Here is a 27,480-nt window from a genome sequence, read left to right as displayed (position 1 = left end):
GATGTTTAAAAGGAGCTTGAATCTTCCATAAGTTCGTCCATGAATTCAACTAAGTAGAGGGTATACAACACTCCTGTAACAAATGATGGTAAGCAGATTTTATAGTGAAATTTCCAGATTTACTTAATTTTCAAATTATGAAGTCCTCCATATCATGTCTTCTAGCCAAAGGAGTAGCCTTAATCATATGAATAACTGATAAAGGAAGTAGGTGTAAAAAATCATTTAAATACCACGTGCCATTTGTTCCTAATTATATAAGCTACATTCCAGTGACCCTTAGAATTTGGAACTTGACCATTAATAAGAAGAGTATACAAAGGAGCTTTCCCAATCCAATGATGATACCAAAGATTAATGGACCTCCCATTCCCAATTCCTATCCTTAAACCCAAAGCTAGTATGTGTCTTCCCTTTAAAATATCCTTCCATATTTGTGAATGAGAAACACTACTATTACAATTAAAAAAAAAGCAGTCCTCTTTAAATATTTTTCATTAAAAATTCGAACCCAAAGCTTAGAAGGATTAGTAAGCATGGTCCATCCTAATTTAGCCATAAATGACAAATTCCATAATTTTAGCCTCTTAATTCCTAATCCTCCCATTTCCATGGAATATTAGTTCGATCCACCTTATTCCATAAAAATTTTCTACATTGTTTCTCTATGTACCAGAATAGAACAAGGCAAACGACTTGTTTGCATTAAATATACCGGATATGAGGATAAAACAGATTTTACAAGAGTGAATATTTCGGCCATGTTATATAACTTTGATTGCCAACCTTTGATTTTATTAGAAATTTTGTCTAGAAGACCAAAGTAGCCTCATTTCTTCAACTTATTAGGATTAATTTCAACTCCTAAGTACCTACCAAAATAGATTATTTTTTAGTGTTAGAAATTGAATTTTTAATATTCTATACATGAAATTATTTATGAATTGTCGTTTTCCCATTGTTTATACTCCATGTAACGCTGTAAGTGATCAATGATGTAGCAAAACTTGATTTTATCTGTGCTCTTTATTGGCTCAGTCATTGGTCGACAAATATAAAAGCAATCCCACTTAATTACATACTCTACAAGTATCCACCTAACCTACGACCATATATAACTACCTTTAGTTGTATAATAAATATATGAGATTAGAATCATAACATCCCTCTACAAAATATTTTCCAAATGGAAGTAAGGCATCTTTTCTTCCTCCTACTCGCAATTTCTTCCGCGCAGTCCAGTATTGATGGTGAAGATAAGGAAGTCATGGAAGACCTTAAAAACTCAATACTCACAACCAACAACACCGGCTTCGGCTTCTCCTTCGCCGGAGATTATTGCTTCTGGTCTGGTATACAATGTAACAATGACAATAGGGTGTTATCCATCGACCTAACTTCGCGGTGTTGGAATATTTGCTTCAAATTGTTAGTGGTTAGTTAGCTCCTAATGTTAGTGGAGTCATAATAGTAGTGGGTTAGTTTAGTGGGGGTTAATGTTAGCATGATCAATGGTCATGGGATTATGTTCCTTATGTTTAATTATATTTTGCACTATATATATGTTGCAATGTAGTACAATTTTTAAATGGATCGAATACAACTTTTATTATTCTTTCCCTTCTCTCATCTCTATTTTATTATTTCAACATGGTATCAGAGCACTTAAACTTGACTTTGGAAGAGCTTGCAATCTTCCTCTTCAAATTTCATAACATCTTGCTAGATGTTTTAGTATTTTGTGATGCACATCTCATCACCCACACAATTTTGATGGTGCACATTATCACCAACATGATATTCTCGGAGCACTTCTCTCCGCACAACTAATCCTCGACATTTTTTTATTGATGCACTTCTCATCAATTACTTGATCTTGTTGATGCACATTATCATCAACTTACATTCAATGGAGCACATCTCTCCATTAACTCTCTTTGACATTGTCCTCCAATTGACCATGTCACCTTGATTACGACTTTCACACCTTCATGGGCTAAAAGTGAACCCATCAACACACCACACTAACCATTACTTCCATGGTTAAACACACAAAAAAACCACTAACTTATTATTCCTAATATTAAGCAAAGTCAAACTAACAACTTTGAAGCAAAACTTCCATTACTTATCCAACATAACCCCTTGATTCAAAGTTGCATACTCCCATTTGCAATCTGAAGTATTCATGTTTCCTGGAAGCAAGTGACTTAGTAAGTATGTCTGCTACCTGTTGATTTGTACTACAGAATTTCACTTCAATATTTTGTACTACAAATCGAATGTTCCCATTAGATGTGTCTACTGTAGAAAACCGAGCTCTTATTGTTAAGGAGTGTGGTGCCTCTGACTTATGGAATTTGCGTTATGGTCACTTACATCTTAATGGCTTAAAATTGTTGAGTAAAAAAGAGATGGTTTTGGGGTTGCCAAACATCACTACTTTGGAGTTTTGTGAGGGTTGTGTCTTGGGAAAACATAGCAAGAAGCCATTTCCGGTCGAGAATTCATGGAGAGCATATGAATGTCTTGAGCTAGTGCATGCTGACTTGTGTGGACCGATGAAAACAGATTCTTTGAATGGTAGTCGTTATTTTCTGCTGTTCACTGATGATTATACAAGGATGAGTTGGGTTTACTTCTTGACACTCAAGTCTGAAGCACTTGATATGTTTAAAACATTTAAAGCCTTTGTTGAGAAACAATCAGGTTGTTTCATAAAGAAGCTGCGCACAGACAATGGGGGTGAATTTTGCTCAAATGATTTTGATGCCTTTTGTGAAGAGCTTGGAATCTACAAGCAACTTACAGCACCCTATACCCCTGAGCAAAATGGCATGGCTGAACGGAAGAACCGAACCATTGTAGAAATGGCTAGAAGCGTGTTGAAGGCAAGAGGGCTTCCGAATCAATTTTGGGCAGAAGCAGTAGCTACAGCTGTGTATCTCCGCAACATCTCTCCTACAAAGGCAGTCATGAATCAGACTCCATATGAAGCATGGCATGATGTGAAGCCTCAGGTAAGCCACTTGAAAGTTTTTGGTTGTATTGCCTATGCTTTGGTAAAATCCACTCGTCATAAACTTGAAGATAAATCAGAAAAATGTATTTTTCTTGGTTATAGCTTGAAATCCAAAGCATATAGGCTTTATAATCCAATAAGTGGCAAATTCATTATCAGTCGTGATGTGTTGTTTAACGAGTCTGCTAGTTGGTCTTGGAGTTCTGATGAAGCAGGAAAACAGATTCCTTTTATTGATGATGGTGAAGTTCCTGCGAGTATTGTACCTAATGCTACACATGAAGGGGACAATACCACTACTCCTCCAGCAAGTCCAAACTCACAATCTGACAGCAACACAACCTCATCACCAGAGAGTACACCAGAATCCCGACGGAGGTTTCGTTCACTCGGAGAATTATATGAGACAACTAACTTTGCTCTCTCAGTGTCAGATCCTGTAAACTATGATGATGCTGCACAGGAACAAATATGGCAAGATGCAATGACAGAAGAAATGAGGTGCATACAGAAGAACAAAACATGGGAGTTAGTTGATCTTCCGGAAGGAAAAAATGCTATAGGCTTGAAATGGGTCTTTCGTACTAAATACCATGCTGATGGAAGGGTGCAAAAGCATAAGGCTCGATTGGTGGCTAAGGGCTACGCGCAAGAGCAAGGGGTTGATTATGATGAGACGTTCTCTCCCGTGGCTCGATTTGAAACGGTACGAACTTTTCTTGCTTTAGCAGTTCAGCTTGGTTGGCCTGTGTTTCAATTTGATGTTAAATCAGCTTTCCTAAATGGAGAGTTGAAGGAGGAAGTTTTTGTTGCTCAACCTGAAGGCTTTGTTGTTCAAAATAAGGAAAACAAAGTCTATAGGTTGCGGAAGGCATTGTATGGCCTTAAACAAGCCTCGCGTGCATGGTACAACAAAATTGATTCTTATTTTCTGGAGAAAGGCTTCGAAAGAAGTGAGAATGAGCCTACTCTTTATTTGAAGAAGCAAGGTACTGCAGATTTTTTAGTTGTTTGTTTGTACGTTGATGATATGATTTATATGGGGTCTTGTGAATCCATTGTTGCTGAATTTAAGTGTAGTATGATGAAGAAATTTGAGATGTCAGACATGGGGTTACTGCATTATTTTCTCGGATTAGAGGTGAAGCAAGAAGCTGACGGCATTTTTTTATCTCAAAGAAAATTTGCAGAAGACCTGCTGAAAAAATTCCAGATGACAGGGTGCACTCCAGCATGTACTCCTATGAATATTAATGAGAAATTATGTGCAAATGATGATACAGGTGCAGCAAATGCAAAGCTATATAGAAGCATGGTAGGTGGTTTGAACTATCTATCTCACACAAGACCGGACATTGCATATTCAGTTGGTCTTGTCTCTCGATTTATGCACAGTCCAACAAAGCATCATCTTGGAGCTGTGAAAAGAATATTGCACTACATAGCGGGTACATCCGAGTATGGAATCTGGTATAAGAAGGTTAATAAAATGAAGCTAGTCGGCTACTGTGACAGTGATTGGGCTGGTTCCATTGATGACAGAAAAAGCACATCTGGTTATGTCTTCACTCTTGGGTCTGGTGTTATTTCTTGGTCATCAAAAAAAACAAAGTACAGTGGCTTTATCTTCATCTGAAGCAGAGTATGCAGCCATAACTTCAGCAGCATGTCAAGCAATCTGGCTTAGGAGATTGTTAGCAGACTTCCTTCAAGAGCAACAAGGTGCTACTGAGTTATACAGTGACAACAAATCAGCAATTCATCTGACAAAAAATGCAGTTTTTCACAGTCGCACAAAGCATATTGACATCCGACACCACTTCATTCGTGACTTAGTAGCAAAAGGTGATATTGAAGTGAAATTCTGTAGTACAAATCAACAGGTAGCAGACATACTTACTAAGTCACTTGCTTCCAGGAAACATGAATACTTCAGATTGCAAATGTGAGTATGCAACTTTGAATCAAGGGGTTATGTTGGATAAGTAATGGAAGTTTTGCTTCAAAGTTGTTAGTTTGACTTTGCTTAATATTAGGAATAATAAGTTAGTGGTTTTTTTGTGTGTTTAACCATGGAAGTAATGGTTAGTGTGGTGTGTTGATGGGTTCACTTTTAGCCCATGAAGGTGTGAAAGTCGTAATCAAGGTGACATGGTCAATTGGAGGACAATGTCAAAGAGAGTTAATGGAGAGATGTGCTCCATTGAATGTAAGTTGATGATAATGTGCATCAACAAGATCAAGTAATTGATGAGAAGTGCATCAATAAAAAAATGTCGAGGATTAGTTGTGCGGAGAGAAGTGCTCCGAGAATATCATGTTGGTGATAATGTGCACCATCAAAATTGTGTGGGTGATGAGATGTGCATCACAAAATGCTGTAAAAGCAAAAGAAAATTTCGTCGAGATCAGGCATGAAAATCGAATAGTCATTGTAATCCAATTTGAAGCAAGGGGGTGTGTTGGAATATTTGCTTCAAATTGTTAGTGGTTAGTTAGCTCCTAATGTTAGTGGAGTCATAATAGTAGTGGGTTAGTTTAGTGGGGGTTAATGTTAGCATGATCAATGGTCATGGGATTATGTTCCTTATGTTTAGTTATATTTTGCACTATATATATGTTGCAATGTAGTACAATTTTTAAATGGATTGAATACAACTTTTATTATTCTTTCCCTTCTCTCATCTCTATTTTATTATTTCAACACGCGGTCATTATCTGGTCATCTCCCTCCGTCCATAAACTCACTTTCTTACCTCCAAACCCTATATCTTCATAATAACTCCTTCTATGGCTCCGTGCCTTCTCTGTCTAACCTCACTTCACTCACTGAAGTCGATTTCTCCGATAACAACTTCACCACCATCTCTCCCGGTATATTTTCTGGATTAACCTCGCTCCACCATCTTGCACTCTCCAATAACCCTAATCTGACTGCATGGGAACTACCTTCCGAGCTTATGGAATCCGTAAACTTGGTTACAATTTTTGCTCATGGTTGTAACCTTATGGGACGCATCCCGGATTTTCTTGGTTCCTTTAGATCGTTGCAGAATTTGAGCCTCTCCCACAACAATTTTACAGGTATGGTGTTTATGTTTTCTTACTTTTGTACCTTGTTTTTATTTTTGTCTGATAGCTTATCAATAGGGTTGTGGATCTATCTGATCACGTTAAGCTATTTGTAGATCTGATCATGTTACTACTTGCAGATCTGATCATGTTAAGCTATTTCTAGACCCGATCATCTTATCATTATTGCTTATCTGATTTCCAAATGCACTAGTATGCCATTAGTGTGGTCTGATCCGATATGATTTCCAATTTAGATCTGATCATGTTAGGTCCAGTCCAATTTTTTATGCCCAATCTTACTTTCAATAAATAATGATAATAAATAAATAGTTTTTCAAAAATAAATAAATAAATGATAAATTATACGGGTAATAATAAATAAAGATAAATATTAATGAACTATAAATTTGGGCTGGTAGTGCTTCTGTTGCGAAAACTGAGAGGTTTATTCATCAAAGCTTTTGCTGCTAACTACGGGGTGTGCTGTGCTTACAGAGCAGAATTTTTAGCTTTGGAAAGAGGTCTTCAGATGGCAAAAGATCTAGGCATCAGGAAGCTTTGGGTTCAACTGGATAATAAAGCATGTGTTGAGGCTATAACTGTTTTATTAGTTCGTCTGTTTCTTTTAATATTAGTCACTGTTTTAGGGAGGGAAATCGGGTAGCGAATAAGTTGGCTAAATTGGGAGTTAGTCTTGAAGATAGGGTGGTTTATTTCGATAATCCTCCAATTGAAGTAAAGCAATCTCTCTGGGAGGATGTTGTTGTGGTGGCCCTTCCTCGTTTTAGTTGTTTGTTTTTTGTTTTTTGTTTTGGGCTTTGCCCTCACTTGCGTAAAAAAAAAAAAATTAATCGAGTACGCTACTAACCATATATACATATACCTGTAATAATAATTTAATCTTACAATATTGGATAATGATTATCATACAAATGGTTGGTTTACTATTTTTTATTACTTTTGTGTTTTCAACATATCAAACTGTCTTTATTCTTAAATTCTTAAATGTAGCTATTTAGGTTGTTGTTTATAACTAATAACGTACATATTTATAAAAGTTAGTTTTATTATATTGCTAATGCCAAGCACATGCAATTATGCAAATACTATTTATTTATTTTTTATTTCTTTTGGCATACCCGAGTTCATTTTTGTTAAAAAAAAAAACCAAGGCCCATCAGAATGTCATATTCGGGCCTGGTTGGTTGGTGCTAGTGTGTTGTTTGATGGTTTCATAGAGAAGAGAGAAGGGTTTCTTTTTTTATTCCTCATTAAAAAACCAACAAAAATGAAAAAACTTTACCTTTCTCTTGCAGACCAGGACATCCGATCCATTCTAAAGATAAAATGATAAAATTACCCTCAATTTATTAAATGCCATGATTATATAACCTTTAGTTAGAAATTAATGACTAATTGCGTTGGTTTTTGTCATCTCTGATCCCCCATTCCCTTATCTCTTACCAAATGTCCCCTTATATCATTCTTTCCTTGATGCTGCAAGCAGGTACTATCCCTACTGTTTTGACTTCGTTACCCGACCTTGTCAATGTTGACATCTCCAGCAATAAACTTGAAGGTCAAATGCCATTGTTCCGTCCTGGAGTTACCGTGCTCGCATTCGGGAATAATCTTGAACCTGAGAAACATCATAGGGAGAAGAAGAGCAAACATGATAAAATTCTTCAATGGGTTCTGTTCTCTGCAGTAATATGTTTAATTATTTTGATGGTCTGTTTTTGTTTTGCCATGGCTAAGTGGTTCGAGAACAGACCTGTACACGATGTCGAATCTGTTGATGAGCTGCTAACCTGGACTGGCTCCCCAATCGAATATGACTTTGAAGTTTTGGAGAGAGCAACAGACAAATTTAACGAGCAGAAGGTGCTCGGGAGAGGCGGCTTTGGTGTAGTTTATAAAGGTGAATTACCAGATGGTACTTTGGTAGCAGTGAAGCGTTTAAGTGATTGTGGAAGCATATCCGAGGAATCCTTTGAATGTGAGGTTCATGCGCTATCTCGCACATGCCATCAGAATCTAGTAAAACTATATGGATATACTGCGTCACATGGTGGAATCCTCGTATACGAGTACATGAGCAAGGGATCTCTAGACAAGTGGATCTTCGAGTCAGATAATCGTAAAGGATTTCTCAAGTGGCCAATGAAGAAAAGAATTATGTTGGACGTTGCCAAGGGACTGTGTTATTTACACGAGGAATGTAATGATAAAGATAAAATATTGCATCGAGACATTAAACCATCGAACGTGGTTCTAGATGAGAGTTTAAATGCCAAATTGTGTGATTTTGGGCTAGCTAAGTTTCTAAGCAAAGATAAGAGTAGTACGGCAACTCAAGCAAGTGGTAGTTACGGCTACAAAGCACCTGAACTTGTTTATCAAGGGAGGTGAACAGAGAAGTCTGATGTATACAGTTATGGGGTTGTAGTACTAGAAACAGTGTTTGAGAAGAAAAATTTAGATCATCGTAATCGTAGCACTAGCCTCATTGCATTGATTAAATCCAAGGTTGATGTGGATCCGTTGTCTTTTATCGATCTCATTGATGACCTGCGTCATGATGATATGTTGAAAGAAACGCAACAAGTTCAAATGGTTGTGCAGCTTGCTTTATGGTGCTTGCAAATTGATCCAAAAACTCGACCTTCAATGTCAGAGGTAGTAAAAGTATTGGAAGACATGATTTGAGTAGTTTGATTACTCCATATACTAGAGTATACCTATAGCATCATCACATCAAGGTACACAATGTTCGGCTTCCATATTTACAATTTAAAAATTTATATATGTACTGTAGAGTGTTTATTACATAAAAAAATGGGAAGTACTTGAATTTCAATAACAAATAGTATAACAGTACAGTTTCACTTTTTTCATTGCCAAATAATATTTGAACCCCTGACTTCCCAACAATGTTTACTCGTCTTTACCAGTGAACCAAGGAAGTTATTGCAACATATCCTACTCAAAATATACTTATATCTAATTTTGGGGCCCCAAAAATTACAGGGCCCTGTGTGGTTGCTCAACATGCACCGCCCACCCGCCACCCCTGATTACATTTCATTAATGTTTACATTAACTAGTTGTGGTATTGTGCATGGGTTGAATACGCGGTTTATTTGTCCACTCTATGTGGTGCTTTCAACCCGATAATGAAATCTTTTTCTCCATATATATTCCTTTCTAACTCCTTTTGTGCATATTTGTAGTCCCTTTGGCTTTGTCGTCCTTTTGGTGTGCTTGTTAATCCTTGTAGGTACAATGGGAGAACTGAGGCTTGAGCATAGCAAAAACGAGTAAAAGAAGCCACCATCCCCTTGGAGCGGGTGCTACTCCCTGATGTTGTAGTTCTATCCATTTACTGCCCAAAGGACACTCCTACTGTATTCCTCGTCGTCTGCCTCCCCTAGTTTTAAAGGAGCGGGCATGCATTGGGCACTCCTCGCTCTTCAACTTTCTGCCGAGGAGCGGGCTTGCACTGAAGGAGGAGCAGGCACTCCTGGCCTCCCTGCTTCTTCAACTTTTTCCTCGGTTGAACTCCTGAGGAGCGGACACACACACAAGCCAAGGTGCTCCTGCTTGAAAACCTGGTTTTTAGGCGGATTTTACTATTGTAACTCTTTGGGGTTATAAATACCTCCCTTGACTTATTTTGTAATGATCTTCTTTCCCCTTAGCTTAATTGAACTTTAATAGAAGTTTGTTCTCTTAATTTCAACAACTTTCTCTAACTTTGAAGCTTAATTAAGTAACCTCTTTATCTCTTTAATTTTTGTTTTCACTTACTTTGAATCGTTAATTTCTCTCTTAATCTTGATTAATCATTGTTGCATGTTCAATCTATCTTTACCTTATCACTTCTCTCAACTTGTTAGATATTATTGTTAGGATGTTGTTTATCATGACTAGTGAGTAGTCCCTAAATTAGCTTGTATGTTCCCCTCGGATTGATCATTGGTTGTTAAAGAATTGCCGAATTGGTTTATTACACGTTAATATAATATAAGAATTGCTTTACTACACGTTAATAGATGACCAATTTTTGCTCATTTATTCACTACTACTTATACTTGCATTGAAAGACGAGGTTTAGTTATGAGCCTTTTCTTGTATGATTAAGCCAGAATTTTATCTTATCATGATAGTTGAGTTTGAGTGCTGTTCAAGAAGGCCATGTTGAATGCATGTCCATTCTATCACCCAATTTGTGTTTGTGTTCACCTATTTTATTGATCTATTGGTTTAATTGGTGTTGAATCTCGTTTCCCCCTAGCGTTTGTTTCTCATAGTTTATTCGTTAGCTTACTTTAGTTGTTATTTAGTTAGTTAATCAAAATTTCAATTTATGACCAAGCTTGTAGCGGTTTCATATTATTACACATTAATGTAATATATATATATCCTTAGTTATTGAAATTTTGTATTGAATAAATTGTCAAGCTACTTGAATCAAAAGTATTTTAATTGTAATTAGAAAGTGTAATTTTGTTATATGTTCAAGAAAGTGAATACTTCCTCTGTTTTTTTTATACTTGCAATACACCTTTTATCACGCTTTTCGATAAAGTGATTAAACTAGATAAATGAATGAATTAAGCTATGAAATTTAAACCGTAACAACTTAACCCTTTCTTCTTATAGGTGGTAAATAAATTAATTTATCTGTTTACATAGTCTAATATCTTCCTTAAAATGTGTGCCGAAAAAGTGTGTTGCAACTAAATAAAAACGGAGAAAGTATGTGATTTACTGTTCTCGTATGAGGGTAGAAATTTGAAATTTCTGAGACAAAAGGCAGGAATATTCCGTAAATCCAACCCATAAACATGCCGTATTTTTATACTCTTCAATGGCTGCGGCCCAAAATCACAAACAAATCATAGTAAAAGCCAAAATTATTATCTCCAACAATGAAAACTCGCGCCATTTTTCGGCAATGGCGGATTGAATCATACTGATCAAATAATCCCTAATCTTTACTTTCATCATACAAATTTATTCTTCATTAAAAATGCGATCTTTCCAATTCTATGTAGAATTTATCATCAAAATCAGCAATTTTAGGAGAGAGAAAGAGAGTTGAAGAAACTGCAAAGATGAGGGTACAACGTCACCATGGTTGGAATATTCGCCAGAATTCTTTCAGAAAATCAGTGAATAACTGTGGAATTCCATGAAATTTCTCCAATTTTGAGGAATTTTCTTATTTTTGGTTAGGTGATTTAGGGGTTTTGCTTTGCCTGTTACATGTTCGATGAAATGCCTCTGAGAATAGGGTGGAGCTTCTCAAGTATTAATTTTGAACCATACTTGGGTTTTTGATAAGAAATTTGTTGTAATTAGTAATGCTTGTTGTGATAGTGATGATTTGCTGTCCAAGGGGCTGCATCAAGGTGGGAAAGTGACGAGCTTCGAAGCTTCGAGGGTGAAGGAAAGGTGGTATTTGATGGTGTTAATCATGATTTAAAGTGATGTGACATTCTGAAATAATTGGGAGAATCATATAGTATTGATAACATCATAACAAGGAAGAGCAATCCTCATCATTGATGGTTGTTCATATTGTGGGGGTTGGCAAAGGTAATGGGAAATGGCTGGTGTTTGATGCATTTTCTAGGCAGCTTTACATGTTTATTCAAAGAACGCAATGCTTGGGTTTCAGGTTTCGGGTTTACGAGTGAAACGAAGGTGTGCAATTATGGGAAAAAGGGTTAACTATTAGGGAGACAATGTTATTTGTGGATATCAGTTTTTGTTTTAGTGCCTCAATATTGCGAATTTCACATGGTTTTCTTGAGCAGCATAAATGTGATTACGTAGATGATATAGACACTATTTTGTTAAAGAAGTCAGATGTTGGCACTGGTTGGCATGAACAGCTTGTCATAGTATAAGATAGCGGATTGATGTGCCACAAGACTTCTTGAGCTAGCTTATGGTATCATGTCTCCTTTTCAATCTGATTTGGTTTAATAAATTTTCGTCTGGGGGAACTTGCTAGTGATGTCAAATTGTGGTATAATAGCCTTAGGTTTCGCAAACTGATCAGGGTGCCACAAATATGGTCATACTGGTCGAATGAGATTGACAATTCTAGCATAATAAGTTGCCAAACTTGTAGAACCAGCCTACTTGTCAGGGTAGGTGCAAAAGGATGTGCACTGTCTTCTAAAGAGAGATTTGGAGGTGATTTATGTCTGAAAAGGCTCTGTATTGGACAGAAGTGAAGTTGTTCGAGGATGTACTTGGAGTAATGTGAGGTTGGAAAGTGGTTAAGGGCCAGAGAGATGGCTGCTCTGGCTCGGAGGGAGATTATGGCGAGCCAGAATAATTTTAGGACGGTAAGATAATAAATTTAACGGAACCATTGTTGTTGCAACTTAAGAGCAGAAGTCAATCTTTTTGTTATTGCTCCATCAGCTGTTGTTTAGAAAATAAGAAGATTGTGTATAGTTGTGGCTTTGCATACAATGAAACTCCAAGAGTTGCAGACTTATAAAGATGCTTTAATCTTTATATCCTAATTATACATGTTCTATTCTGTTACACAAGCTTAAAGAATCCTGCCTGATACTTTGTTGAATGGTTACTGGTCAGGTGATTAAATAAATGAATTAGAAGCCACAATTCTTGATTTTACACCCTACAGAGCTTCTTTTTAACAAAAAAAAAAAAAATGTTATTTTTATATATTGCATGTTGATATATTAAACAAATTCATGATGACTATGCAGAGTTGCAGATTGTGTCATCATGAACAACTAGTCTGGACCGTGCTTGGAGATAGACAAATCAATCAGTTCGCATCGTCATTGTGGTGAGTGTGTTTATTGTAAGATTGGTCACAATGCTTCGGAACACATTGATTTTTAGTTATATCTAGATAAAACCCTGTTCTTTTGTACTTGTATTTTTTTTTTGTTTGCTTGCTTGTTTGTTAGTTATGTCTACCTATGCTCGTTCTTTCCAATTTCCATAAGTACTGATGCTTATATGTCTTTAATTAACTTTGATATCTGTCAGTTTTGTAGTCAATATCTTTTTTTTTTTTTTGGAATTGGATACTAGAATAATGAGGAAATAATGTCCAATCCCCGGGAGTTGCAAACTTTTGTATTCTTACCTGCCTATGCGTGCAGAATTGCCTCCCATGGAAGGTTAGCTGCTAGCTTGATTGGTAACTAAGTAGTATACATCTAAGGTAAGCGTTTAGTGATGTAGTTTACACTATCTATAGCTTAGATATTGAAAGGGGAAAAAGGACCAGAGAGATGGTGAGCTGAGAGAGTGCCTTGGGATCATTTATATAAAGCCCCATACAATACGGCTTATTACTTCAGATTACAACTCTGATAACTACATGCTGGCATAGTATATTTGTAATAAAGATATGTTGACTTGCTGTTAGTGTGAACTAAAGACGAGCCTTGTACCTGACGAGATGTTTGGGCTTGGATCAAATGCTGTTGTGATCTGTATACTTGAGGCCTCAGTCAGTATTCCAACACACTATATAAAACTGGTAATGAGTCTGTGTCTAACGTTTAGGCAATGATGTAAAGCTAAGAAACAGATCAAAGATGTGATAGGATATTAGGATGGGCTCAGTATTTTCCGTCTGCCTGAATTCTGCAGTCCTACTAGTAACCGTGGCTAGAAGATCATAGTTTAGGAGCAGAAAACATCAATTATGTGCCTGGTCCATGGGTATTGTATTGCTTATAGGTTTTATTTTGAGTGTCAGGAGCCATCCAAATGAGCAAGAATAGCCTTGGGTACGTGATAATACATTCTCGTAGGCTGGACTAGGAAGTCATCGGTATGTGATATTCATTATTGCATGCTGTTTATAAAGTCTTCTAAAGGTATATTGTGTCCCGCCTAATTTGCTATAATGACCAGGCAATGTAAGGTCCCTTTCTACACGGTTTAATAATTGTAAGGACTAGCTTACTGATCAATCACAACAGCTTTATTTATGGTCAAGTCTTTAGTGTTCTTTGAGGGGCAAGTCGCAAGTTGCTCCAAGTACATAGCTAGTTAGTTACATATGTAAGAGATTTGCAATGCTTAGAATTTTGTATTTTTGGTCTCGCCATCTTGGATACTTCCCAAAACTTTACCAATACAGGGAAATATGCTTCCCAATCAATAGCAGTCGACCTATTAATTCTACTCAGTTACCAAGTCAACCCCATGCTTCTGTGTGTTAAAAAAGTAGCAATGGACGTTTGAAACACGTACTTTCTGGGTTACTTGACTTACTTCTCCCATTATATCCTCTTAATATCAGAATCGTAGAGAAAATTTACAAAGCATTACATAAATTACATACAAAAAAAATGGGTGCTCAAGCTCAATAGTTTATAGCATTAGTACTAGTGTTTATTTTGAATCTCAACACCTTATACTGTTTAAGTAGTCCGTTATTCCCCTACGAAGAAAGCCAACCCACCTACTACAAAGTGCTCGAAGCCATATGGCCCACACCCTATGTTACTCGGACACGCCATTTTTGGCCTCATACCCGGGTCAGTACGACCCGACACGGACCCGGGTATGAAATCCGTTCCGGACACTCCGTTTGGCTCTCGGGTATGGCATAGTTGTCTTGGAGCTTCAAAAATAGCAGGGAAGAGCTTCAAAAATAGCAGGGAAGAGCTTCAAAAATGGCGAACAGTAACACTCAACAGAGGAGAGAGGAGAGAGGAGAGAGAAATAAAAAATGAATGGTTGAGTCTTTTATTGGACCCACACTCCACTCTCTTTTTACAGAAATTTCAACATATGCTTTTAAAATTTGGCAGTATCAATAAGAGTTTTGGCAGTATTAGACTATTATATTAGGTACTTAGGTAGTAGACTAGTAGTAGTACTACTTTTCGTTAAAAAAAAAAATAGTATTACTATACAGAGTATATTATACAGTCTAATTTAAAATAAAAATTGCAAATTTTTTTATGGGGACTTGCTATGATTATCCTATTTTTTTTTTCTTTTATTGTCGTATCCGTACCCAAGTCCAAAGTAAAGACGGTGTCCCCGTGTCCTAAATTTTTGAAAATGACGTATCGGACACTCGGATCCGTACCAATATCGGATACCCGTACCCGTGTCAATGTAACATAGCCCACACCGTCAATCAAATGCGTGACAGACGAGGCCACTTGTGAGGCCGTAGCAGGTTATGTTACCCAGAGTAAAACTACACTAGGCAATATCGAATCCTTGTTTCAGGTGAAGAGCCTGAGCTCCCTCTTGCAGACTAACTTCCTGCCTCCTTCTACCCCTCGGAATTTTCTGATTTATGGAGGTCAGACGGTAAGGATCCCCTTCCCTTGTCGCTGTAAGAACGGAACAGGCCTCTCTGATGGCCTTCCTGTCCACACTGTTACCAAGGCTGAGAATGGTAAGGGCCTAGAATATCTGTCAGAAACCCTTTTTAGTCGTTTGACAACTATCCAACTAGTCAAGGACGTTAATAATATTGTAGATGCGAATGATGAGATTGAGGAGGGACAGAAGCTGTGGATTCCCCTGCCGTGCAGTTGTGACGATGTAGAGGGGCAAAAGGTGGTGCACTACGCACATGTTGCAGGATACTTCCAAGTTACGTACTCCGCCACACATGTAGAGGGGCAAGGTATGCACAGCAATGTGAAGGGGCAAGGGGAGGAGCAGTACGATGTTTCGGAGTTTACCCAAAACATGTTTCAATCAGGTATGCACAACAATGTCACGGAGCAAATAACGTTCTACAGCTACACACATGATGTTGAAAGGTCCAACCAAACCTTAATTTCAACAGGTATGTATAAATACAAAATAATTTGAAGTATACAAAATATAATAAGCACTGTGATACAATTCAAAATACTCCGTACTTGTTACAAAATACAAAGTATCACAATATAATTATAATGTCTGCCATTTGTCATTACTGAAATTAACAGCTTTAATTTCAACTTAAGGCTATGGATTTAAATTAAATACAAAGTATGATATCAGTGAGAAATTGAAATTTAGGGCAAAATCATGCATTTCTCGGTATTATTAAATGTTAAGCATTTTTAATACGGAGTATCAATTTTGGTTATGAGTTCCGAGAATTGGAACTTGGTGATCTAAACTAATCCTACTTTTTGATTTGCATACAGAATTATTTTTAGCAACAAACTGCTAAACTAACTTATTTTTGTAATTTGCAATTCACGTCATCCCTTTCATGGCTTTGCCACAGACGCTCATACAATTGCTGCTCAGTTTGGAATTAACCTCTGGACATTACAGAAACTCAACAACTTTTCTGTATCTTCAATAGCAGCAGGAAAAATTATTGATATTCGTCTTCAACCTCCGACTGCCCCTTCTCAAGGTATCTTTCTCACTCAAGTACTCAACGTATAGAGTTTTCTTAACACTTAAGTTGACATTGATAGAGTTTTCTATACATATATATGTATAGAGAATGTTGTATAGAGACATTGATGTTACTTCCCGTATTATTTACTTCCTTTGTTTTTTATTAGATGCATTATTCTTATAATTGCCAATCTTTAGAGTAGGGAGAGATAAGAGAGTAAAAATAAAGAGGAATTATGTGATAATGAGATATGAGAGAGATAGTGAAAATTTATTGACTTAAAGGGAGTGTGATGAATTTAAATTGAAACTTCAAGTGATGCATCTAATAAAAATGAAGTAGTATAATGTGGGCCATGTGATTGGTTCAAAAAGAAAATGCAGGCCCTTTGGTGGAGTAAGAAGGATAAAAGTGAGAATTTTCTTTGCGTTTCACTATTGATGCAACTCTTTCCGTGTTTTAGGATGTTATACAATATATTCATCCCTTATCTTTTAAGTTAATTATCATACGAAATATGCAAAATTATTCAGACAAATTGTTAGAAACTACCCACCTAAAGGTCATTTTGTTAATAATTACTCACTTAAAATTTTTTATAAAAAAATCACCCTCTAAATTTAAAAAGTTTGAATAGCACTACCCATTTTAGTTTTTCGAGAACAAAATTCGACAAGTGTGGGTAAATTTTATATTTTTCCTCCAGAACTTAAGCCTAAATGTTGTACTCCCTCCATCCTTAATTACATTCCTACTTCTCTCTATAATGTGAGGAATAAATGCTAGAAGTAGGAATGTAATTTAGGGACGAAGAGAGTATATAACAATTAACCTCATCTCCTTTACAACGACTCAATCTAAGACACAAAATTTTTAAAATTTCGCCAATTAAAGAAGGGAAAGTAATTGTGGTTTTAATTAAGAGATACGTAATGCTTCTAAATTGATGTTCAATTCACTTATTTTGGCTTCTTAATTGTGTGATTCACCATTTTGTGATTAAGTTTTGGAAAGAAGAACAAAAGTGAGCCCTACTTGCCGGATTTTATTGTCGAAAAACCAAAATGGGTAGTGTCAGTCAAACTTTTTAAATTTAGTGGGTAACTTTTTTGATAAAAATTTAAAGCGAGTAGTTGTTGACAAAATGACCTATTAAGCGGGTACTTCCTAAAAATATTTCCAAATTATTATGTTGCCCTCAATTTAAGGATCTGTTATCTTCATCTTAATTTCAGTTCAATTCACTTCATTTCCTAATTTCCTTCTCTCATAAACAATTCAGTGATGCTCTTTAGCTCAGCTCATTGCAGTTCCTAATTTCCTTCTCTCATAAACAATTCAGTTCAGCTAAGTAACCAAAACAGACCCTAAGTAAATCAAAACAGGCCCTAAGTGAAAACCAACTTCATAAAAAAAAAAAAAAAATTAAAAAAATATGGTGCGGACCAACTCCATTTTTATTTTACGGAGTACATGCTATGGTTAAGGTTAACACATGAACAATTATGTTAATATTATAAGTTAGCTGTGGCGCATAAGTAATCAACAGATACCCCAATACAAAATAAAAGGAAATGCAGTGGTGCATAAGTTAGCTCATGTGAGCAAATACTATGACTCTATGAGGAGATGAGAGTGTGGCTAGAAGAGTATCCTCCTTCTATATCTAATGATATTATGGTTGATTTACAAACCTTATAATTAATAAATTTTGGTTTACTTTGTAAAATTCATTTGTAGTGCAGATATGGTATGTAAGCCTATAGTCATGCTATAGTTGTACACAAAAACGCTCAATATTATTAGTAATAGGTATTGTGATCATTGCTCTACTCTAATTTTTCTGTTACCGTTGTTATTTTCTCAACAACAGTTGATGGAGCTGCAATGAAGAATCTGGCTTCCACACTGGGGCATCCATTTGGTTGGTCAGGTGCCAAGTTTTGCATGTGGCGGGGAGTAATCTGTGATAACGATGGCTTTGTAAAATCTATCAGTTATTCCTCCTCTAATCTAAGTGGTATTCTCTCTTCCAGTCTGAGCTCCCTCTCTCAGCTCAGTGGAATCTTTCTCCAACACAACCAACTCTCTGGTCCTCTCCCCTCCTTTAAGAACCTCAGATTTCTCCAAGAGATACACCTGGAATCCAACAATTTTATGTCTGTACCAATTGGTGCCTTTTCTGGCCTAAGCAGCCTCAGAATTCTGTCCTTGGACGACAACCTGAGCCTCCGTCCTTGGGGCTTCCCTGCTGAGTTGGTTAGCTCTCCTAATTTGGTGGGTTTTTTTGCTAGCAATGCCAATCTCATAGGTCCTATACCAGATATTTTCAGCTCCTTCACCAGTTTGCAGAACTTGAGGCTGTCATGTAACAACTTGACAGGGACACTCCCTTTTTCTTTTCATGGGAGTCGGATTCATAACTTGAGGCTCGATAATCAGCACATGGTTTATCTGGAACCCTTGATGTACTTGCACGGATGACCCACTTACATGAAGTCTGGCTACAAAAGAATTGTTTTACTGGTACCATCCCTGACCTTTCTAATTGCACTCTTCTCTCTAATCTAAGACTGGACAACAATTTATTGACCGGTCCTATACCAACATCATTATCCTTGTACTTAGAAAACATCACATTGCATAGCAACAAGCTCCAAGGCCCGTTTCCATCTTTTCTGAAACAATTGACAGGTATTCTAGAGAACAATTCATTCTGTAAGGATATTGCAGGGGAATGTGATCCATATGTATCGATATTACTAGAGGTTGCTGGAGCTTTGGGTTATCCCTTGAAGCTTGCTGAGGCTTGGCATGGTAATGATGTGTGTGACAAGTGGGAATTTGTGACTTGTGATGCCTCAAGGAATGTCACTGCAATTAATATTTCCAGGCAAGGATTCAGTGGTACCATTTCCCAAGCTCTTGTACAGTTGACATCTCTGCGTCAATTGTACTTGAATGATAACAATTTGACTGGTACTATACCAGATAGTTTAACAACCTTGTCCCAGTTGACAAAAATTGATGTCTCTAATAATGATCTTAGAGGGCAAGTGCCAAGCTTCCGATCCTCGGTGACTGTTTTGACCAGTGGGAATAGGAATATTAAGCCTATTACAAGTACTACCAATGGGACAACTCCGAACACCACTGCTGCAAGTGATAGATGATCTGGGAAGATGTCTAAGATTATACCAGGAGTACTTGTTCCCATGATTGCAATTGTTGGATTGGGGATTCTTGTATACATATATAAAAAGAAAACACACGAGGCAGAATCCAAAGAAGATCTAGAGCAATGGGAAAACTCGCAGCTGGCACCCGACTCTCAAATAAAGTTCACTTACAAAGCCTTAAAAATGGCTACCAACAATTTTGACATGCATAAGAAACTTGGAGGAGGTGGGTTTGATACTGTATTCGAGGGAAACTTAAGTGATGGATCCAAAGTTGCAGTTAAGCGTTTGGATCGTCTTGGGCAAGGAAGGAAGCAATTTTTGGCAGAGGTGCGGACTATAGGAAGCATACACCATCTCAACTTAGTGAAGTTGCTTGGGTTTTGTGTTGATAACTCGCATAGGCTTTTGGTGTATGAGTACATGTGCAAAGGGTCATTAGATAAATAGATCTTTGACATCAACTCGAGAGATAGCTTCACTTGGGATACCAAGAAAAAGATCATTGTCCACATTGCCAAGGGGCTCGCTTATTTACATGAGGAGTGCCACAAGAAGATTGTACATCTAGATGTAAAACCCCAAAATGTTCTTCTAGATGATGAGTTCAATGCCAAAATATCAGATTTTGGTCTAGCGAAGCTGATTGATAGAGATCAAAATTACGTAATGACTCAAATGAGAGGAACTCGAGGGTACCTGGCTCCTGAATGGTTAGGAAGGAAGATTACAGAGAAAGCAGATGTCTACAGCTATGGAGTTGTGGTGTTAGAAGTAATTTTCGGGAGGAAGAACTTGGACTGTTCACACCCTGAAGAAAGCACTCTAATAATGCAGGTGAAAAAGAAAGAGGAGGAGAGTCAGCTACTCGATCTGCTTGATACATGCAACGACGATATGCTTGACAACTATGAAGATATAGAGAAGATCATAAGACTTGCAATCCGGTGTTTGCACAGTGAACCAGCAGGGCGGCCTCCCATGTCAATGGTGGTGAAAATTTTAGAGGGTGTAATGATCCTCGAGGATATTGATAACTATTCTTTGACAAGCCCATTGATGACAGAAATTTCTGACTCTGTTCTATCAGGTCCAAGATGAGGTAGGCACTTGCCTAAATGTGTATCTTCCTTCTTGACAGCTTCTTGTCTAATGTTTGTGCTTGATTGAAGTGTATGATGAGATTCTATTAGTAGTGCCTATAAAATTCCAAAAGATATTCTAGGCTTTTTTTTTAGAACTTTTAAGAATATCAAGACTTTTACTCTTTTATTAGGCATAAAATAATGCATAATGTAGTTCCTTTACTAAAATATAATAAGGTGATTCAAACACCCAATCTCTTGTAAAAAAGGTGGTTATTTAAATATGAAAGTAAATGTATATAATTGAAAATCACAAGGACTAATAATATAAAAAGAAAAAAAAATACAAAAAATGTTAAATACAATCACAAAGTTTAATTAAAGTAACAACTCGATGCAACACCCAATTCACACAACCCAATTCACACACTGATTGTTATTTTAAATTCTTGTACAGTAATTTTATCATTGAAAAATTTCCGAGACAAAAGAAGTACTCCATAAGTAAATCTCATCCATATAAAAATAGAGGTTAACTATATCCAGTATCCACGAGACCACAACAATACTGTAATGGCTGATTGGTTGCGGCCCAAAATCACAAACAAAATTAAAACCCAAAATTATATTCTCCAACTATGAAAATGGGCGCCATTTTTTGCCAGCAATGGCGGATTGAATCATAGTGATCAAATGATCCCTAATCTTACATTTATCATACAAATTCAGCCTTCATAAAAATGGCAATATTTCAATTTTATCCTCAAAGTCAGCAATTTTAGGAGAGAGAAAGAGAGTTGAAGAAAAAACTGCAAAGATGAGGAGAGAAAGCAACCATAGCTGGGATTTTTGCCGGAGTTCTAACTAAAATTAATGAATAAATATAGAATTCCATGAAATTTCTCCAATTTTCTTATTTTTAGTGAGGTGATTTAGGGGTTTTGCTTTGCCGTTTACATGTTCGACGAAATGCCTCTGAGAATGGAGTTGAGCTTTTTAAGATTAATTTCGAACCATACTTCGGGTTTTGCTAAGAAAGTTGTTGTAATTAGTAATGCTTGTTGTGATAGTGATGATTTGTTGTCCAAGGGCCTGCATCGAGGTGGGAAAGTGACGAGCTTTGAAGTTTCGAGGGTGAAAGAGGTGGAGGGAAAGGTGGTATTTAATGGTGCTAATAATGATTCAAAGTGATATGACATTATGAAATACAAGGTAATATAATAGTGTTGATAACCAAGGAAGAGCTATCCTTATTGTTAATACAAGGTAGCGGATTAATGTGCCTCAAGACTTCTTGAGCTAGCTTATGGTATCATGTCTCCCTTTCAGTCTGCTTTGGTTTGTTGTATAAGCCTTAGGTTTCGCAAACTGATCAGGTGAAAATTTGGAGGCGATTAAGGCCTGAAAAGGCTTCATATTGGACAGATGTGATTATTTGTTGGAGGTTATACTCAAGTAATGTGAGCCTTGTGAGGTTGGAAAGGGATAAAGGACCGGAGATTGAGATGGTTCTCGAGGGAGGCTATGGTGAGCTGAGCTGAGAGAGACAGAGTTGAGATCAGAAGGGAGACAGCTAGTATTATGTCGAAATCATTATCGTTGCAAATTACCCCAGATCAGATGCAAAAATTAAAGCCTCATTGAGAGTGGAAGCAATCTTTTCTAATAGCCTCATCAGCTGTTGTTGAGACTTGAGAGGATAGGAGGAGAAAGAGAAATGACTTGAAATCGTCAGAACAGGTAAGCTGATAGTGTGCAGTTGTGAGTCCTTGGTTTTTTCCATCTAGAAATGCTCTGTTCTTGTTAGTTGATTATCTGCTTGTTTCTGTTCTTTTCTCAGGTACAGATGCTCTTTGTCTTTGCTAAGCAGTGGTATCTGTCGCTATTATAGTCTTCATATTATATATTGTTAATTGGTTATGTCGTCTTCAACTAATCGACTTGATAATTGTAAGGACTGTGAATCTATGATGGGTTTCACCACCATCTTTGACTCCTCAATGTTTTTCAAAGGGAAATTTGAGTCAATATACTGCACAATACACCAAATATTAGTCCAATTAATATACTTTTCAAAGTTGTCAGCTGAATGTAAAAAAAAAAAAATATATGTAGGTAGAATTTTCTATTCTTAAGTCCCTAAGATATTGCTAAACTGAAAACCACAACTCCACAACTAACGGTTCTAATATTGCAAAAATGAAGCAGATGGATGTTCCTGAGTGCTACATATCAATCTCTCTGATCCTATTCTTTGCTTCTGTATCCTTCGCCGCTCAACACTTAAATGATTCAGACTCATTGCCATCTTTCAAGTGCGTGACCAACAATGCTACATGTGAAGCCCTGGTAGGTTATGTCTCCCAGAACACCACTACACTTGCCCACATCCAATCCTTGTTTCAGGTGAAGGATCTGACCTCCCTACTAGGGGTCAATCTTCTCCCTCCTTCCACTCCTAAAGACTACAGCATAGTGGCTAATCAGACGGTCAAGGTTCCTTTCCCATGCAGATGCATCAACGGTACTGGTCTTTCAGACAGGATCCCCATCCACACTGTTGTTCGTGGTGATACTTTTTACTACTTAGCAACACAAGTTTACTCAGGATTGGTGGCAGCAAATGTGTCAAATCCTGAGCTTCTAGGATTGGTGACCTACCAGCAGATTAATGCTGTCAATCCAATGGATCCCTATAATATAACGATTGGGACGAAGCTGTGGATCCCACTTCCTTGCAGTTGTGATATTGTGGAGGGGCAGAAGGTGGTGCACTATGCACATGTGATGCCACCCGGGAGCACTCTGGATCAGGTTGCTGCGGAGTTTGGGATCACATCAGAAACTTTAGCTGGTGTAAACAACATAACTGAGCCTTCCAAGCTCCAAGCTGGTCAGGTCATTGATGTCCCTCTTAAAGGTCAAGTTCTCCAGAACCTTGCTACCCCTTCTGCAGGTGATTCTTTCAGTTTCCTATCTCTGTTAATAAAGAAGATAATGATCTAGTTTTTATTACTACTTGTTCAACAAAGCTAGCACCTCAAGAAATCAAGCCTAACAACTTAGTATGGTATAAGAATATTAAAGAATAATTATGAAATTTCAGAAAGATCAATACAGCATTTTCATGATATTGCTAATGAATTACTTAAACATCACTGCACAGTAGCTTGGCTTTATTTTAGCATTTCATTAGCAAAGGAAAAGTAGGTAGTGTTTGACAATTAATCATCTCAAAGAAACTTGATGAAGGAAAATTAGTTTCCAGTCATATTTTTCTTCTTCGGGGAAAGTATTAACAATACAAGTTTAGTCAATGTTTTTCCCAATAAACAGCTAGATCCTAGCTCTTGAAGTGTTCTTCCAAGATATTAAGGGGACACTTTACCGTAAGACCAAGTTTCTTTGTATCGATTATGGTTATTTAAAGAAATGTATCGATGTCTAATACTGGGTTGTTCATCATAATTTCTCAGCATATTTAGAGGACAAATTGGCCTCCTAGGACCATCTCTTCACAAAGCATATAAAATTGTTCTTGATCAAGAATCATAAAACAAAGGTCATCAGATTGTAATTTTGGCAGTTTTAGCAAGAATAAGACTGTATGTGTGACAAAATTGATGCATTCTTCTTGGTTTCCTAATCATAATTATTTGAGTGGTTTACATGTAAACGTAACAAATCACAGCTGCCCATTTAAAGTACTTTTTCTTACCAGTTCTAATTATTTATCTGTTTCCTTTCTTATTTTCTCATCTAAAGCCGATGGGGCAGTTCTGAAGAAATTGACTTCTACACTCAGTCCTGTATCAGGTTGGTATGGCTCCAACTTCTGCATCTGGTCTGGGATTATTTGCACCAGCAATGGCTTTGTCAAATCCATTAGCTTACCCTCCCGTAATATATCTGGTAGTCTTTCCCCTGATCTCAACTCCCTCTCTCAGCTCACCACAATCTATCTCCAAAACAACCAACTCTCCGGCCCTCTCCCATCCTTTGCCAACCTCAAATTACTCCGAGAGATACACCTTGACTCCAACAACTTCACTTCTGTCCCTAATGGCATTTTTTCAGGTCTTAAACAGCTTAAAACCCTCTCGTTAGATAATAATCCACATCTCAGTCCTTGGTCCTTCCCGGCTGAATTGACTGAGTCTACAATTTTGGTATCCTTCCAAGCTAGCAATGCCAATCTTATGGGACCTATACCAGATATTTTTGGCTCCCTCACCAGTTTCCAGAATCTGAGGCTATCATATAACAATTTGACAGGGTCATTGCCAGGTTCTCTTTATAAGACCCAGATGCAGAACTTGTGGCTTGAAAATCAGCGTAGGGGTCTATCTGGCTCCCTTGATGTTCTTGCAGAAATGAGCTTATTGAAGCAGGTCTGGCTTCAAGGAAATAAATTTACTGGCCCAATTCCTAACCTTTCAAACAGCACTGGTATTTTCGATCTACAACTGCAAAATAATTTATTAACTGGTGTTGTCCCAAATTCCTTGATGTCGTTGTCCGGATTAGTCAACATCTCATTGCAGAACAACAAACTCCAAGGCCCATTTCCAGCTTTCCCTGAAAGTGTCGATGTGACTCTTGGGACAACAAACCTATTCTGTAAAGATGTTCAAGGAAACTGTGATCCTCAAGTGACAACATTGCTAGAGGTTGCCGGAGCTCTGGGCTATCCTCTGAAGCTGGCTGAGGCTTGGCAGGGTAATGATGCATGCAATAAATGGCCATATGTAACCTGTGATGCCTCTGGAAACATCATTAGAGTAAACCTATCCAAGCAGGGATTCAGCGGTACCATATCTCCTGCTCTTGCAAACTTGATATCTCTAAGTGAGTTATACTTCGACAATAACAACTTGACTGGTACCATACCAGCAAGTTTAAAAACCTTGCACAGTCTCAAAGAAATAAACCTCTCAAACAACGATCTTAGAGGAGAAATCCCGAATTTTAATTCCACTGTGATTGCCCTCACTTATGGCAATAAGAATATTGGAAACAACACAAACAATAGCACTGTTAGTGCGAGTAAAAAAAACTCCTAAGAAGACTTCTAAGATACTACTAGCAGCATCAGCTTCAACTTTTTCAATTGTCTCATTCTGGGTTATGCTGTATGTATTAAAAAAAAGAAGGCATAACGCAAAACAGAAAGAAGATGTAGAGCAATGGGAGGGTTTCTTGCATCTAGCACCTGACTCTCCACTAAGGTTCTCTTATCACGCTTTGAAGACAGCAACTGATAACTTTAATGTGCTCCGAAAGCTTGGGGGAGGTGGCTTTGGGACTGTTTTTGAAGGAAACTTGAATAACAGGACCAAAATTGCAGTTAAGAGGTTGGATCGTCTTGGACAGGGAAGGAAGGAGTTTCTGGCGGAGGTACAGACTATAGGAAGCATACACCATGTCAACTTAGTGAAATTGGTTGGATTCTGTGCCGAAAAAGTACATAATTTACTAGTGTATGAGCACATGAGCAATGGTTCACTGGACAAATGGATTTTCAAGACTAATTCAAGAGATGTCCTTCCTTGGGATACTAAAAGAAAAATCATCCTGCATATTGCCAAGGGACTTGCTTATCTGCATGAGGACTGTCAAAAGCGTATAGCCCATCTAGATGTAAAGCCCCAAAATGTGCTTCTCGATCAGGAATTTAATGCAAAATTATCTGATTTTGGCCTAGCAAAACTAATGGATAAGGAACAAAGTTATGTTCTGACTCAAATGAGGGGAACTCGAGGTTATCTTGCCCCTGAATGGTTAGGCAGAAAGATCACGGAAAAGGTCGATGTCTACAGCTATGGAGTTGTGGTGCTAGAAGTAATTTTCGAGAGGAAGAATTTGGATTGCTCGCACCCTGAAGAAAGCACTCTAATCATGCAGGTTAAAAAGAAGATAGAGGAGAGTAAATTACTTGATCTACTTGATAAATGCTCTGAAGATATGCATCAAAACTTTGAAGATATAGAAATGGCAGTAAAACTTGCAATCTGGTGCTTGCAGAGTGAACCAGCAAGGCGGCCTTCTATGTCAACGGTGGTAAAAGTTCTGGAGGGCTCAATATTTCTCAAGAACACTGATGACTTTTCCTTGACAAGCCCAGTTACCTACGGAAACCCGACCTTGGAGCCTATAACAGAAATTTCTGATTCTGTTCTCTCTGGTCCGAGATGAGGCAGGTACTTGCCAACTGAGTGATCATTTATTTGTTGCATAAATGAAACCCTTCTGTAGGAAATAAGAAACGTTGTCAACACGGGCTTAATAGCTAGAGTAGCCGAAGTTTTTTCTTTTCAAATGGCAAGATACAGAATGCAACTCTGTAGGGAATTTAGTCATGCAAGCTCGCACACACACACACACACACAAACAGCTTTATCACATATTTACATGTTTGCTTATTATCTCTTAAATTGTAATATTATTTGGCACTGTATTAGTACTTAATTAAAGTATTCAACTTTGGTAGCTGGATCATCTTTATAAATATCCAAGTAGGAAAATAGTGTGTTTTCGATGAAATGCTGATTGATAATTTGATGTTTTCATTGTAAATGTTGGTCATAAGTATATTGAGTAAAGCAAGATCATAAGAGGGCAAGGTAACTCATGACATTGCTACTCCAAAAATAACCTTGGAGAAATCTCAGGTTCCTAAATTTTCTTTTTTTTTATGTATTGATACATTAAAATCTCTGAAATCTGAGTAGC

At 37.3% G+C, this 27,480-nt stretch overlaps 3 pseudogenes; all 3 read left to right on the top strand.

Moving 5' to 3' along the window:
* The first annotated feature begins 7,564 nt into the window (after positions 1–7,564).
* On the top strand, positions 7,565–20,893 carry LOC145581431 (receptor-like kinase TMK4; annotated as a pseudogene).
* Positions 20,894–22,929: 2,036 nt separating this feature from the next.
* On the top strand, positions 22,930–23,958 carry LOC145581430 (lysM domain-containing GPI-anchored protein 2 pseudogene; annotated as a pseudogene).
* Positions 23,959–24,371: 413 nt separating this feature from the next.
* Positions 24,372–27,032, top strand: LOC145581428 (receptor-like kinase TMK4 pseudogene; annotated as a pseudogene).
* The last annotated feature ends 448 nt before the right edge of the window (positions 27,033–27,480 follow it).

This window comes from Chenopodium album, chromosome 15 (assembly GCF_948465745.1).
Source record: "Chenopodium album chromosome 15, dcCheAlbu1.1, whole genome shotgun sequence".
Lineage (NCBI taxonomy): Eukaryota > Viridiplantae > Streptophyta > Magnoliopsida > Caryophyllales > Amaranthaceae > Chenopodium > Chenopodium album.
Note: the sequence above shows the minus strand (reverse complement) of the source record. Positions and strands in the feature narration are given on the sequence as shown.